General features: G+C 43.3%; 5 non-coding genes and 6 pseudogenes across 5 annotated transcripts; all 11 read left to right on the top strand.

The window, feature by feature from the left end:
- Positions 1-1,322: 1,322 nt before the first annotated feature.
- On the top strand, positions 1,323-1,512 carry LOC149931223 (U2 spliceosomal RNA). The gene has a single exon (XR_016476505.1). It is a non-coding gene; the product is annotated as a U2 spliceosomal RNA (small nuclear RNA).
- Positions 1,513-2,575: 1,063 nt separating this feature from the next.
- On the top strand, positions 2,576-2,678 carry LOC149931222 (U2 spliceosomal RNA; annotated as a pseudogene).
- Positions 2,679-4,211: 1,533 nt separating this feature from the next.
- On the top strand, positions 4,212-4,400 carry LOC149931221 (U2 spliceosomal RNA). The gene has a single exon (XR_016476422.1). It is a non-coding gene; the product is annotated as a U2 spliceosomal RNA (small nuclear RNA).
- Positions 4,401-5,471: 1,071 nt separating this feature from the next.
- LOC149931220 (U2 spliceosomal RNA) lies at positions 5,472-5,609 on the top strand (annotated as a pseudogene).
- A 1,694-nt stretch (positions 5,610-7,303) lies between these two features.
- On the top strand, positions 7,304-7,482 carry LOC149931219 (U2 spliceosomal RNA; annotated as a pseudogene).
- A 1,059-nt stretch (positions 7,483-8,541) lies between these two features.
- On the top strand, positions 8,542-8,644 carry LOC149931218 (U2 spliceosomal RNA; annotated as a pseudogene).
- A 1,541-nt stretch (positions 8,645-10,185) lies between these two features.
- LOC149931217 (U2 spliceosomal RNA) lies at positions 10,186-10,372 on the top strand. The gene has a single exon (XR_016476428.1). It is a non-coding gene; the product is annotated as a U2 spliceosomal RNA (small nuclear RNA).
- A 1,059-nt stretch (positions 10,373-11,431) lies between these two features.
- Positions 11,432-11,513, top strand: LOC149931216 (U2 spliceosomal RNA; annotated as a pseudogene).
- Positions 11,514-12,994: 1,481 nt separating this feature from the next.
- On the top strand, positions 12,995-13,182 carry LOC149931215 (U2 spliceosomal RNA). The gene has a single exon (XR_016476439.1). It is a non-coding gene; the product is annotated as a U2 spliceosomal RNA (small nuclear RNA).
- Positions 13,183-14,243: 1,061 nt separating this feature from the next.
- LOC149931214 (U2 spliceosomal RNA) lies at positions 14,244-14,346 on the top strand (annotated as a pseudogene).
- A 1,541-nt stretch (positions 14,347-15,887) lies between these two features.
- Positions 15,888-16,074, top strand: LOC149931213 (U2 spliceosomal RNA). Its single transcript, XR_016476420.1, has one exon. It is a non-coding gene; the product is annotated as a U2 spliceosomal RNA (small nuclear RNA).
- Positions 16,075-16,204: the final 130 nt, after the last annotated feature.

The following is a 16,204-nucleotide window of genomic DNA, read 5'->3' as shown; positions in this document are numbered from 1 at the left end:
GATGGCGGTATTAACGTACCTCACCTTCGGACAATTACTTCGAGTTTAAATTTATCACGAACTTTGAACTGTCTAATGCAAGACAAACACTGTGTGAATAAATCGGTAACTTACCATTTGTCTACCTGTGCCAAAACTGTCTTCGGTGTGAAATGGGACTTGAAAATCCCGCATGCGGCCGAAATTGGTCATAATTACATCGAGGCTAAAAATTCGGCAGTAATTGTTAAAAGCAAATTAAAAACGAATGACAAGTTGTCGGACTTAAGTCACGCCCAAATATCTAGTAAATTGGCCATTAAGGCCATACCACGAATGGTTTCTATGAAACCAGAAATAAACTGGACAGTCGCGTTTAAACGAACGGGGGCGAGGGCCATAGAAGGCTCTCGTCGCGACTTCTTGTTTAAAGTTATCCACGATGTGCTCCCTGTTCGAGACTTATTGTTTGGACGCAGTATGGCAAAAACCAGAGAATGCCCTTTTTGTAAGAGCAATGAAACCACTATACATTTAATGTACCAATGCGATAACGCAAAAATGCTATTAAGTACACTTCGAAAATTCTTCGGATTAAATTTTATATCTATTAAAACTGTTTTATATCACGCTCCCCTACCGGTCCCTCTCCCCCTCATCTATGTATTTTCCCTAATACTTACAGAAATCAAATTCCAAGTTTGGAAAGCCCGTAACAAGAAGCTATTTGAAAGCAAATTTGTCCCAGCCTTTGTTGTCTTAGAAAGGGTTCGAAACGAGATTCTGCGGCGGGCGCGGGCAGACTATTGTCGGCTTCCTCTCGTGACCTTTGTTGAAAAATGGAGTAATGACCAGAAACCAGTGGTCACAATCGAAAACCATAAACTTACACTACTCTTTTAAACGAGATTTGTTATTTCAAATAATTAAAGCTTAAATACTTACCTGCAAAAAAACCCGTGGGATTGCTAAAAACCCTGAAAAAAATGCTCCTTATATTGTCCATTTAAATGGTTGGTTAACATACCTTCTTCTCTAAATTAAGTCTTTAATTACCCAATGAATTTTAAGGTTTTATTGACCACTTTTTACCACACTTATACGTATTTACCTTTGTATATAGTTATTTATAATGTATTTGAAACTTTGGTTCATTTCCAATTATTTTTGTGTTAAATCTTGACAAATTTTTTAATCAGATGCTATAACATTTTCCCTTTTCTAAAGAAAACAAATTTTAACGTTTTTTACAAATAATAATTTTTTGACTCTCACAACAAGAAATGTATGTTTATATCTTAATTTTCTCGCGATAATTTAATTTGTAAATAAACGCGGAAAATGTAACTTTGTTATAACACTAAATAAACAAATTTAGTATCTGTTCTTATCAGCTTAATATCTGATACGGGTCCCATCGGGGCCCAAGATATTAAACTTATTTTTGGACGGCGGCGGAGAGGTCGGAGCTTGCTCCACCTCCGCCACGGGTTGGCCTGGTATTGCAGTTCTTCCAGAATCGGCCCACCTCGCTCAATGAATCTAAAATCAAACACCATATATATATATATATATATATATATATATATTCCTGACGTCATAAGAGGGAAAGTCGTCATTGGCTAGTAGATCATTTTGAAGATTCGGACGGATTTGTTTTGTAATTTTTTACCTTAACTGTCGTACGTTACCAACGGTATGTTTTTTTTAAGTCACTTTCGTTACTAACAGGAGACATGATTAGGAGTTCACAGCCGGCCGCTTTTCGACATTCGCATTGGCAACACGTCTTCCCCTTTAAAAAAATTAACCCCTCCCAAACCATGGTAACTCCGTTCTCGAAACGGACACCATATAAGTTATTTACATCGAGTTACCTAGCGAGGATTGCGGTACTATCGCTGTAGAAATAGGGGACTGTTAAAAGCGGGATGGTTTGGAAAAAACGAGTTTTTGTGTTGCTGATGCCGGGGCGCGTACTACGCGGCAACCACGGTCAATTCGTAGTGCCATATCTCATGACACTTCTCTACAGCTGTTCTGGTAAGCGTGCAGGAGGAAACTCCGTATGATCAAGATCTTACTTTTTCTAATTATCGATTAAGCACGGTTCCATGTTGCCACTTATTTAAAAAAAGACCCAGAGAAAACCGAAGATAAATTATCGCCTTGGCGAACTAGTTAGAAACAGCGTAAAAGAAAATATTTAAAAATAAACAAATTTTATTAGAAAGACTCAAATACCCCGTTAATGAAAAAAAAGAGGGTGAGAGGAAGAGATCAGCCACCGGCACGCCGTGTTCCCTGGTGGTCTCCCTCCCTCCCAAGAAATGACCCCACTCGACGCGGCTTACCGTCGTTGATGGGTCGAGAACCAATGTATTCTGCGTGATATTACCGTTGACGGCTGAAAACGCTCGATGGCCGTCGATCTTTTTGTTTGAAATCAAGAAGTTACCTTCTTTGGTCAGACGTGATGGTTATACACGCTGTCATCTCCAACCACGAGCAATCTGCTTAAACATAATTATGAAATTTGTGAATGCTCAATCTCACTCTTTTTCTTTTTCAACCACCAAAGCCCCCTTTGCCGGTTATCGCTTCTCGGCCTTTTGGCTAAGATCAAAGTGTAGTATCTGTTCTCAGCTATTTCGCTGAAATCTTGGCCGAAAGGCCGTCAAGCGAGTTTCCCAGCTTTACAGCTAGTTCCTGCGATGCTGACTTACCTGCCGGTATCCTGACGTTCCTGTTCCTGTTCCTGCTTCTGAAGCTGCCGCTGCTGTTTCTGGTTCCGTTGCTGTTCCTGATTCTGCTGCTGATCCTGGTCCTGGTCCTGCTGACACTTACCTGTCGTTGCTGCTCCTGGCCACTTCGTCGTATCCTGACTTGGCTGATTCCTGCCAACACCACTTGACGCTGTTCCTTCCTGGGACTTGACTTCACTTGACGACCCCTCTAAAGCCATCATGGCTGCAGAGGTGAAAAAGCGGACTGCCCGGCTCGAAGTTGACGCCGGATTTCTGGATGTCGCTCGGGCCTTCCACGGAAAATTTGGACCCAACAGCATCGAGACCCTACAACCTATTGGTAAAGAAATATTTTTTCTTACCTTTTCAACCCTGGCCTTCATGAAGCAAGCCGTCTCCTATGGCGAAATAACGATAAACGAGAAGTCCTGTAAAATCAGCAGCGTTGACGATGACGGCGTCTGGCTGACGATAAAACACCTACCATCATGGCTCCAATGGGATGCAATTTTGACCAATCTGAAGCAGTACGGAGAAGTAAAAATACATCGCTTCGATGAATACAAAGAACTAAAAGGAGTCAGAAACGGGGATCGATCGGTAAAAATCAAGATGCTAAAAACTATACCTAACGTACTTTATTTTGGAAGAAGCCGGGCACTAGTGTATTACTCTGGTGTCACAAAGAAGTGTTTCTTCTGCGAACAGGAGGGGCATGTGGCCTCTGCATGTGAAGCGAAGAAACACTCGACGATGGAAACACAAAGAAAACAAGAAAATCACGTACCACCAATAGATCCTGAAACCACCAAAAGCTCCACACCTACTCACCTGAAGACTGCTACCACCAACGCCGCAACTCAAGAAGATGACCTAGAAGAAAATCAATCACGTAATACAAAAATACTTACCTTAGCCGACGAATCGGAAAGCTCTGAAGAGAGCTGGTCGTTGACGTCACCGGAACCATCCAAACAGAAAGTAGAACCTCCAGTCCAAACCAGTCGATACGCAGAAGCATTGAAAACACCGCCACATCCAGAAGAACCTGAAACCCATGACTCAAGCAGCAGCACAAAAGACACCAGATGCACCACCAAACCACGATACGATCCGACAACCTGGGCTTATGGCGAAACACCAGAACTCAAAGTACTTAGCAAAACTGAACTTCAAACTCTCTACGACACCATCCGATCCAGACCTCCAACACTCAACGTTCCAATAAAAAAGCATGCAGAACAACTCCTCGTCAGCATCAGTGAAACCCTTCTAAACCAGCAAAAACGACGACGCAGCACTACTCCACAAAAAGAAATGAAGAAAGGAAAGAATATGTTTTAAAATTTAAATTTTAAATTTTAACATAATTTTATATTCGATTTTATATACAAACGAACCCTTTTATTTTTAACGATTGTTCGCGTTAATTTATTTAATTTTAACCCGCGAACAAAATAACAAATGACGAAAATGTAAATATGTAAAACTTTACTGAAATATTAATAAACAAATTCAGTATCTGTTCTTATCAGCTTAATATCTGATACGGGTCCCATCGGGGCCCAAGATATTAAACTTATTTTTGGACGGCGGCGGAGAGGTCGGAGCTTGCTCCACCTCCGCCACGGGTTGGCCTGGTATTGCAGTTCTTCCAGGATCGGCCCACCTCGCTCAATGAATCTAAAATCAAACACCATATATATATATATATATATATATATATATATATATATATTCCTGACGTCATAAGAGGGAAAGTCGTCATTGGCTAGTAGATCATTTTGAAGATTCGGACGGATTTGTTTTGTAATTTTTTACCTTAACTGTCGTACGTTACCAACGGTATGTTTTTTTTAAGTCACTTTCGTTACTAACAGGAGACATGATTAGGAGTTCACAGCCGGCCGCTTTTCGACATTCGCATTGGCAACACGTCTTCCCCTTTAAAAAAATTAACCCCTCCCAAACCATGGTAACTCCGTTCTCGAAACGGACACCATATAAGTTATTTACATCGAGTTACCTAGCGAGGATTGCGGTACTATCGCTGTAGAAATAGGGGACTGTTAAAAGCGGGATGGTTTGGAAAAAACGAGTTTTTGTGTTGCTGATGCCGGGGCGCGTACTACGCGGCAACCACGGTCAATTCGTAGTGCCATATCTCATGACACTTCTCTACAGCTGTTCTGGTAAGCGTGCAGGAGGAAACTCCGTATGATCAAGATCTTACTTTTTCTAATTATCGATTAAGCACGGTTCCATGTTGCCACTTATTTAAAAAAAGACCCAGAGAAAACCGAAGATAAATTATCGCCTTGGCGAACTAGTTAGAAACAGCGTAAAAGAAAATATTTAAAAATAAACAAATTTTATTAGAAAGACTCAAATACCCCGTTAATGAAAAAAAAGAGGGTGAGAGGAAGAGATCAGCCACCGGCACGCCGTGTTCCCTGGTGGTCTCCCTCCCTCCCAAGAAATGACCCCACTCGACGCGGCTTACCGTCGTTGATGGGTCGAGAACCAATGTATTCTGCGTGATATTACCGTTGACGGCTGAAAACGCTCGATGGCCGTCGATCTTTTTGTTTGAAATCAAGAAGTTACCTTCTTTGGTCAGACGTGATGGTTATACACGCTGTCATCTCCAACCACGAGCAATCTGCTTAAACATAATTATGAAATTTGTGAATGCTCAATCTCACTCTTTTTCTTTTTCAACCACCAAAGCCCCCTTTGCCGGTTATCGCTTCTCGGCCTTTTGGCTAAGATCAAAGTGTAGTATCTGTTTTCAATAGTGCTATACGGAGATCTTAGTCGGGGGGCGAGAAGTGTTTTCTACGCCTTAAAGGCGAGTGTTCCTGCTCGTTTTGCCTGCCACGCTGCCTCGCCAGAAGTTGCCGATCCTGTTGCCAGTCCAGCACCAGTTCCAGTTACTGTTCCTGCCTTCCAGTTGCCGTCTGCCTCTCCTCAGCGGTTCCTGAGTCCCGGTCTCCGCTTCGGCGGTCACCACCAGAGTTGCCATGCCTGCCGTGCAGTCTTTGCCGTCCGTTTCGCAGTCCTTACCTTCAACCTCGAAGAAGGCAACTGCAAAAATCAAGTTCGACGGGGTCAATGTAGAAGATTTGGCTATTGCTCTTTTCGACTGCATTGGCCCCAAGAGCATCACGGTTTTCCAGATGCTTGGAAAAACTGAAGCTCAGATAACGTTCAACAATCATGTCAGTTACCAGAAAGCTGTTGATGCTGGAATCATCGTCGGCGAGAAACATTTGAATATCGTGGGGGTTGCAGACCCAAAGTCTTATATTACAATTAAAGATGCTCCAAGCTGGTGGGAGCTTTCGTTTTTGAAATCCGCCCTTAGGAATTATTGCGAAGTTCTTTCTGAAACGTGGGAAACGTTCCAGAAAGGCCCACTTAAAGACGTTCGCAATGGGAATCGGCGTCTGGAAGTCAAGGTGAAGAGTCCAATCCCGAACCTGATGACCATCAGTGGACATCGTATCCAAATCATGTACCAAGGCGTCCAGCGTATGTGCTTCTACTGCCGCAAGGACAGTCATCAGGTTCGGGATTGCCCGAAAAAGAAAAACAAGGCTCGACCATCTCCAGATACCGCCACTGACCAGAACCCGTCCTCTAACGAACCAGAGAACGTTGGGAGCGGAATGCCGATTCCAGTCGAGGATGTCGAAGAAGCGAGCACCCATGACGAAACGATGGCTGAAACCTCACCATCACGAGAAGAGAATGGAGTAACCCCCCCACCAAGAGACTTTCAGGGTTCGAAAGAGGGTTGGTCGCTTGCAACGCCAGAGCCATCCCCCGAGAAACCTGAATCTTCCACTATAGTCAAAGGCTACGCCAATGCTGTCAAGTCACCCCAAAAGCAAGTCCACTGCCCGCAAGAAACTGTTCCAAAGGAGCCTAAAGAGATACCAATTAATGAACGACATTGGAACTTCGGAACCCTAACGAAAGACGAACTAGAGGATTTCTGTCGTAAAGTCAGCGAATTAAATAACACGGAACCTAAGGTCCTGGCGTGGTGCGAAAAAGCATTGGGAAAGGCAAAAAATCAACTCCATCTGCGTTCCAAACGACAGCATAGTCCTCCTAGTGAAAAAGATCCCAAGAAAGGGAAAAAATAGGTCTTACGCTAATTGTGTAATTATGTTTTTAATTATATCTTTTTCGTATCCACATGTTGTAAATATATGCAAATATTTTTACAAGCCTTAACTGTTTTTATCATGTTAAAAGTATAATTTTAGTTTTAACAAAATTCCGTGTGTTCGGTTTTTCTTAAATTGTTTTTAGCCTTAAATGTTATTGTACTTTCTCCGCCTTAATGCCCCTTCGTAGATTATGAAAAGTTATTCATTACTTATTAAAAGCTACTTAATTAAATTTGAAGTTAAAGAAAAAAAATGGAAAAAAGAAATATACTCACCTTGATGCATTGTAAAGATCCAAACCTGAAAAGAAACAAAAGATTAAGACATTATTATTTTTTTGACAAATGTTCGCGCTAAATTAAAAAATTAATAACGCGAGCATATGTAACCATGACAAGAATTTCAAATAAACAAATTCAGTATCTGTTCTTATCAGCTTAATATCTGATACGGGTCCCATCGGGGCCCAAGATATTAAACTTATTTTTGGACGGCGGCGGAGAGGTCGGAGCTTGCTCCACCTCCGCCACGGGTTGGCCTGGTATTGCAGTTCTTCCAGGATCGGCCCACCTCGCTCAATGAATCTAAAATCAAACACCATATATATATATATATATATATATATATTCCTGACGTCATAAGAGGGAAAGTCGTCATTGGCTAGTAGATCATTTTGAAGATTCGGACGGATTTGTTTTGTAATTTTTTACCTTAACTGTCGTACGTTACCAACGGTATGTTTTTTTTAAGTCACTTTCGTTACTAACAGGAGACATGATTAGGAGTTCACAGCCGGCCGCTTTTCGACATTCGCATTGGCAACACGTCTTCCCCTTTAAAAAAATTAACCCCTCCCAAACCATGGTAACTCCGTTCTCGAAACGGACACCATATAAGTTATTTACATCGAGTTACCTAGCGAGGATTGCGGTACTATCGCTGTAGAAATAGGGGACTGTTAAAAGCGGGATGGTTTGGAAAAAACGAGTTTTTGTGTTGCTGATGCCGGGGCGCGTACTACGCGGCAACCACGGTCAATTCGTAGTGCCATATCTCATGACACTTCTCTACAGCTGTTCTGGTAAGCGTGCAGGAGGAAACTCCGTATGATCAAGATCTTACTTTTTCTAATTATCGATTAAGCACGGTTCCATGTTGCCACTTATTTAAAAAAAGACCCAGAGAAAACCGAAGATAAATTATCGCCTTGGCGAACTAGTTAGAAACAGCGTAAAAGAAAATATTTAAAAATAAACAAATTTTATTAGAAAGACTCAAATACCCCGTTAATGAAAAAAAAGAGGGTGAGAGGAAGAGATCAGCCACCGGCACGCCGTGTTCCCTGGTGGTCTCCCTCCCTCCCAAGAAATGACCCCACTCGACGCGGCTTACCGTCGTTGATGGGTCGAGAACCAATGTATTCTGCGTGATATTACCGTTGACGGCTGAAAACGCTCGATGGCCGTCGATCTTTTTGTTTGAAATCAAGAAGTTACCTTCTTTGGTCAGACGTGATGGTTATACACGCTGTCATCTCCAACCACGAGCAATCTGCTTAAACATAATTATGAAATTTGTGAATGCTCAATCTCACTCTTTTTCTTTTTCAACCACCAAAGCCCCCTTTGCCGGTTATCGCTTCTCGGCCTTTTGGCTAAGATCAAAGTGTAGTATCTGTTCCCAGCTATTTCGCTGAAATCTTGGCCGAAAGGCCGTTAAGCGAGTATCCAAGCTCTACAGCTAGTTCCTGTGATGCGGACTTACCTGCCGGTATCCTGACGTCTCTGTTCCTGCTCTTGAAGTTGCCGCGGCTGTTTCCGGTTCCGTTGCTGTTCCTGAATCCGCTGCTGTTCCTGGTCCCGGTTCTGCTGCTACTTACCTGTCGCTGCTGTTCCGGGTCTCCACGCTGTATCCCGACTTGGCCGATTCCAGCCATTACTACCTGACGCTGTTCCTTCCTGGGACTTGCCTTCACCTGACGACCCCTCTAAAGCCATCATGGCTGCAGAGGTGAAGAAGCGGACCGCCCGACTTGACGTCGACGCTGGCTACGTGGAAGTTGCCCGAACCTTCCACGGGAAACTCGGACCGGACAGCATTGACACTCTTCAATCTGTTGGCAAGAATACCTTTCTACTAACCTTCACGACCCTCGCATATATGCAGCAAGCTGTCTCTTACGGCGAAATATCAGTTAACAACTCCGCATGTAAAGTCACCAGCGTCGAAGACGACGGTGCCTGGCTCACCATTAAGCAACTTCCCTCATGGATTCAATGGGATTCAATCTTGACGACCCTGCGACAATACGGCGAAATTAAGGCACACCGCCTAGACGAATACAAGGAATTTAAAGGAATTAAAAACGGCGACAGATCGGTAAAAATCAAAATGCACAAAACGATACCTAATGTACTTTATTTTGGAAGGAGCAGGGCCCTGGTATACTATACCGGGGTTGCCAAAAAGTGCTTTTTTTGTGACCAGGAGGGGCACGTGGCTTCCGCCTGCGAAAAAAAGAGAAACCAGATGGCCGAGAAGACAAAAACCGGAGACGACTTACCCCAAGATCCTGAAAACCACAGAAGTTCAACACCTATACTTACCAACGCCACCACTCGAGAAGAAGACCTGAAAGAAAAACCATCACGCTCACCTGAAATACTTACCCAATCAAACGACTCCAAAACCTCTGACAGCAGCTTTTTCCTGGCAACACCTTCTCCAAAGACCATAGATCCTCCAGTCAAAACCAGCCAATACTCCGATGCCCTGAAAACAGCACCAAAACCCGATGAACCTAAAAATAAACCTGAACCAACAAACAGCGAACCAAAAAAGAACAACTCCGACTCCGGTACCACCTCAAAAGAAATCACCGCAACAGCCAGACCTCCATATGATCCTACGACCTGGATTCCAGGAACGAGACCACCTATAAAACATTTAACCAAACAAGAACTACATATGCTTATCGAACACATCAAGACAGTACCCTATGGCCAGGACGGTAATGTTAACTGGTCCATAGCCGAATACTTTGCCGAAATTAAACTAGAAATCCAAAACTACCAAAAACGCCCACGCAGTACCACTCCCACCAAAGAAACCAAAAAAGGGAAATCTTCACGTTGAAGTTTTTATTAATTTTAAACTTTACCTCTGTTTTATCTCTATGAACTAATTAGTTTTATACTTTTTAAATTTTATATCTATTTAATGACCTGTTTTAATTTAAACTAATTTAAAAAAACAGGAACTATCTGACAGGGTACTGTATTTTATTGAAATTTTTAATAAACAAATTCAGTATCTGTTCTTATCAGCTTAATATCTGATACGGGTCCCATCGGGGCCCAAGATATTAAACTTATTTTTGGACGGCGGCGGAGAGGTCGGAGCTTGCTCCACCTCCGCCACGGGTTGGCCTGGTATTGCAGTTCTTCCAGGATCGGCCCACCTCGCTCAATGAATCTAAAATCAAACACCATATATATATATATATATATATATATATTCCTGACGTCATAAGAGGGAAAGTCGTCATTGGCTAGTAGATCATTTTGAAGATTCGGACGGATTTGTTTTGTAATTTTTTACCTTAACTGTCGTACGTTACCAACGGTATGTTTTTTTTAAGTCACTTTCGTTACTAACAGGAGACATGATTAGGAGTTCACAGCCGGCCGCTTTTCGACATTCGCATTGGCAACACGTCTTCCCCTTTAAAAAAATTAACCCCTCCCAAACCATGGTAACTCCGTTCTCGAAACGGACACCATATAAGTTATTTACATCGAGTTACCTAGCGAGGATTGCGGTACTATCGCTGTAGAAATAGGGGACTGTTAAAAGCGGGATGGTTTGGAAAAAACGAGTTTTTGTGTTGCTGATGCCGGGGCGCGTACTACGCGGCAACCACGGTCAATTCGTAGTGCCATATCTCATGACACTTCTCTACAGCTGTTCTGGTAAGCGTGCAGGAGGAAACTCCGTATGATCAAGATCTTACTTTTTCTAATTATCGATTAAGCACGGTTCCATGTTGCCACTTATTTAAAAAAAGACCCAGAGAAAACCGAAGATAAATTATCGCCTTGGCGAACTAGTTAGAAACAGCGTAAAAGAAAATATTTAAAAATAAACAAATTTTATTAGAAAGACTCAAATACCCCGTTAATGAAAAAAAAGAGGGTGAGAGGAAGAGATCAGCCACCGGCACGCCGTGTTCCCTGGTGGTCTCCCTCCCTCCCAAGAAATGACCCCACTCGACGCGGCTTACCGTCGTTGATGGGTCGAGAACCAATGTATTCTGCGTGATATTACCGTTGACGGCTGAAAACGCTCGATGGCCGTCGATCTTTTTGTTTGAAATCAAGAAGTTACCTTCTTTGGTCAGACGTGATGGTTATACACGCTGTCATCTCCAACCACGAGCAATCTGCTTAAACATAATTATGAAATTTGTGAATGCTCAATCTCACTCTTTTTCTTTTTCAACCACCAAAGCCCCCTTTGCCGGTTATCGCTTCTCGGCCTTTTGGCTAAGATCAAAGTGTAGTATCTGTTTGCTCCTTTTTTCGAAGCCAAAGGCCGGGAACCGTACGCACCTGTAAAGGGAAGAATACTTACCTGTATTGCCGCTCCAGTCCGTCGCTGATCCAGCCGTTCCAGTTTACCGCCATCTTGGATCCACTACTCGAGGGATCGCCATCCGGCGGTTCCAGTTGCCACCCATCCAGTCAGATGTCGAAGCCAGACATCATGCCACCTGCATCGTCGAAAGCCGATAACCAGCCAGCTCCTGCTACAGCCTTGGCATCAGCTCCAGCTCTCAAAGCCGCCACAGCCCGAATTAAATTCAACGGTGTCGGCGTGGAGGATCTAGCGCAAGCTCTTCTCAACCACGTGGGCCCGAAGAACCTTACCGTGTTCCAAATGATTGCACAATATGAAGTTCAGGTCACCTTCCGGAATGCAGCGAGCTACCAGAAAGCCATAGACAGTGGAATAATCGTCGGCGAGAAGGCACTAGATGTTATAGGGGTCGCTGATCCTGTCACCTACATAACGGTGAAAGACGCTCCCAGCTGGTGGGAGTTGACGACTTTCAAGAATGCCCTGAGGTCCTGCTGTGACGTCATCTCGGAAGTCTGGGAGACCTACCAGACAGGGGCTCTGAAAGACCTCTACACGGGAACTAGACGCCTGCAAGTAAAAGTCAAGGGACCAATCCCGAACCTGATGACCATCAATGGACATCAAATCCAAATCACCTATAGGGGAGTCCAAAGAATGTGTTTCTACTGCCACAAAGACACTCATCAGGTTCGGGATTGCCCGAAAAAAAAGAATAAGGCTCGAAAGTCTCAAGATTCCACTGGAGATCAGAACCCGCTACCAAAAGACGCTACAACAGTAAGAAATTCGACTCCTACTCCATCCGGAGGGATTATCACCAACGCCACCATCCTTGAAGAAAACCTAAAAGAAAAACCAACACCAGAATTAAAACTTACCTTATCAGACGACTCCAAAAGTTCCGAAGAAAGCTGGACTTTGACCTCACCAGTGCCGTCCCGAAAGATCGTTGAACCTCCAGCTCAAACCATCTGTTACGCTGATGCTCTGAAAGCGCCACCACATCATGAACCTGAACCAGCAGCTGAAAGCGAACCTGAATCCGATGATCCTGAAAACAACTCCGGTCCTAGATACAATCCGACAACCTGGAAGTATGGTGAAATGCCAGACCTCAAACTGCTAACAAAATCCGAACTCCAGACTCTATCCGAAAAAATTAACTCCAGACCTCCCACACGTGCCAGCCATTTAAACCGACAAGCAGACGAACTACAAGACAGAATCAGCGAAATCTTGAAAAATTACCCAAAAAGACGACGAAGTTTAACTCCTGAAAAAGAACTCAAAAAAGGCAAAAATATGTATTAAATTTAATTTTAATTTTTTAGTTTTATACACGATTTTAATATGCACTGTAATACTTGTTCTCTTTAATAACGACTTCGCGTTAATTTAATTAATTTTAACACGCGAACAAAACAAACGACAAAACCTGTAAATATGTAACCTTTACTGAAAATTAATAAACAAATTCAGTATCTGTTCTTATCAGCTTAATATCTGATACGGGTCCCATCGGGGCCCAAGATATTAAACTTATTTTTGGACGGCGGCGGAGAGGTCGGAGCTTGCTCCACCTCCGCCACGGGTTGGCCTGGTATTGCAGTTCTTCCAGGATCGGCCCACCTCGCTCAATGAATCTAAAATCAAACACCATATATATATATATATATATATATATATATTCCTGACGTCATAAGAGGGAAAGTCGTCATTGGCTAGTAGATCATTTTGAAGATTCGGACGGATTTGTTTTGTAATTTTTTACCTTAACTGTCGTACGTTACCAACGGTATGTTTTTTTTAAGTCACTTTCGTTACTAACAGGAGACATGATTAGGAGTTCACAGCCGGCCGCTTTTCGACATTCGCATTGGCAACACGTCTTCCCCTTTAAAAAAATTAACCCCTCCCAAACCATGGTAACTCCGTTCTCGAAACGGACACCATATAAGTTATTTACATCGAGTTACCTAGCGAGGATTGCGGTACTATCGCTGTAGAAATAGGGGACTGTTAAAAGCGGGATGGTTTGGAAAAAACGAGTTTTTGTGTTGCTGATGCCGGGGCGCGTACTACGCGGCAACCACGGTCAATTCGTAGTGCCATATCTCATGACACTTCTCTACAGCTGTTCTGGTAAGCGTGCAGGAGGAAACTCCGTATGATCAAGATCTTACTTTTTCTAATTATCGATTAAGCACGGTTCCATGTTGCCACTTATTTAAAAAAAGACCCAGAGAAAACCGAAGATAAATTATCGCCTTGGCGAACTAGTTAGAAACAGCGTAAAAGAAAATATTTAAAAATAAACAAATTTTATTAGAAAGACTCAAATACCCCGTTAATGAAAAAAAAGAGGGTGAGAGGAAGAGATCAGCCACCGGCACGCCGTGTTCCCTGGTGGTCTCCCTCCCTCCCAAGAAATGACCCCACTCGACGCGGCTTACCGTCGTTGATGGGTCGAGAACCAATGTATTCTGCGTGATATTACCGTTGACGGCTGAAAACGCTCGATAGCCGTCGATCTTTTTGTTTGAAATCAAGAAGTTACCTTCTTTGGTCAGACGTGATGGTTATACACGCTGTCATCTCCAACCACGAGCAATCTGCTTAAACATAATTATGAAATTTGTGAATGCTCAATCTCACTCTTTTTCTTTTTCAACCACCAAAGCCCCCTTTGCCGGTTATCGCTTCTCGGCCTTTTGGCTAAGATCAAAGTGTAGTATCTGTTCCCAGCTATTTCGCTGAAATCTTGGCCGAAAGGCCGTTAAGCGAGTATCCAAGCTCTACAGCTAGTTCCTGTGATGCGGACTTACCTGCCGGTATCCTGACGTCTCTGTTCCTGCTCTTGAAGTTGCCGCGGCTGTTTCCGGTTCCGTTGCTGTTCCTGAATCCGCTGCTGTTCCTGGTCCCGGTTCTGCTGCTACTTACCTGTCGCTGCTGTTCCGGGTCTCCACGCTGTATCCCGACTTGGCCGATTCCAGCCATTACTACCTGACGCTGTTCCTTCCTGGGACTTGCCTTCACCTGACGACCCCTCTAAAGCCATCATGGCTGCAGAGGTGAAGAAGCGGACCGCCCGACTTGACGTCGACGCTGGCTACGTGGAAGTTGCCCGAACCTTCCACGGGAAACTCGGACCGGACAGCATTGACACTCTTCAATCTGTTGGCAAGAATACCTTTCTACTAACCTTCACGACCCTCGCATATATGCAGCAAGCTGTCTCTTACGGCGAAATATCAGTTAACAACTCCGCATGTAAAGTCACCAGCGTCGAAGACGACGGTGCCTGGCTCACCATTAAGCAACTTCCCTCATGGATTCAATGGGATTCAATCTTGACGACCCTGCGACAATACGGCGAAATTAAGGCACACCGCCTAGACGAATACAAGGAATTTAAAGGAATTAAAAACGGCGACAGATCGGTAAAAATCAAAATGCACAAAACGATACCTAATGTACTTTATTTTGGAAGGAGCAGGGCCCTGGTATACTATACCGGGGTTGCCAAAAAGTGCTTTTTTTGTGACCAGGAGGGGCACGTGGCTTCCGCCTGCGAAAAAAAGAGAAACCAGATGGCCGAGAAGACAAAAACCGGAGACGACTTACCCCAAGATCCTGAAAACCACAGAAGTTCAACACCTATACTTACCAACGCCACCACTCGAGAAGAAGACCTGAAAGAAAAACCATCACGCTCACCTGAAATACTTACCCAATCAAACGACTCCAAAACCTCTGACAGCAGCTTTTTCCTGGCAACACCTTCTCCAAAGACCATAGATCCTCCAGTCAAAACCAGCCAATACTCCGATGCCCTGAAAACAGCACCAAAACCCGATGAACCTAAAAATAAACCTGAACCAACAAACAGCGAACCAAAAAAGAACAACTCCGACTCCGGTACCACCTCAAAAGAAATCACCGCAACAGCCAGACCTCCATATGATCCTACGACCTGGATACCAGGAACGAGACCACCTATAAAACATTTAACCAAACAAGAACTACATATGCTTATCGAACACATCAAGACAGTACCCTATGGCCAGGACGGTAATGTTAACTGGTCCATAGCCGAATACTTTGCCGAAATTAAACTAGAAATCCAAAACTACCAAAAACGCCCACGCAGTACCACTCCCACCAAAGAAACCAAAAAAGGGAAATCTTCACGTTGAAGTTTTTATTAATTTTAAACTTTACCTCTGTTTTATCTCTATGAACTAATTAGTTTTATACTTTTTAAATTTTATATCTATTTAATGACCTGTTTTAATTTAAACTAATTTAAAAAAACAGGAACTATCTGACAGGGTACTGTATTTTATTGAAATTTTTAATAAACAAATTCAGTATCTGTTCTTATCAGCTTAATATCTGATACGGGTCCCATCGGGGCCCAAGATATTAAACTTATTTTTGGACGGCGGCGGAGAGCTCGGAGCTTGCTCCACCTCCGCCACGGGTTGGCCTGGTATTGCAGTTCTTCCAGGATCGGCCCACCTCGCTCAATGAATCTAAAATCAAACACCATATATATATATATATATATATATATTCCTGACGTCATAAGAGGGAAAGTCGTCATTGGCTAGTAGATCATTTTGAAGATTCGGACGGATTTGTTTTGTAATTTTT

The sequence above is a fragment of the Leiobunum rupestre genome, chromosome 9 (genome assembly GCF_980474605.1).
Source record: "Leiobunum rupestre chromosome 9, qqLeiRupe1.1.hap1, whole genome shotgun sequence".
In the NCBI taxonomy this organism is placed as follows: Eukaryota; Metazoa; Arthropoda; class Arachnida; order Opiliones; family Sclerosomatidae; genus Leiobunum; species Leiobunum rupestre.
This window is presented reverse-complemented; position numbering and strand designations above follow the sequence as displayed.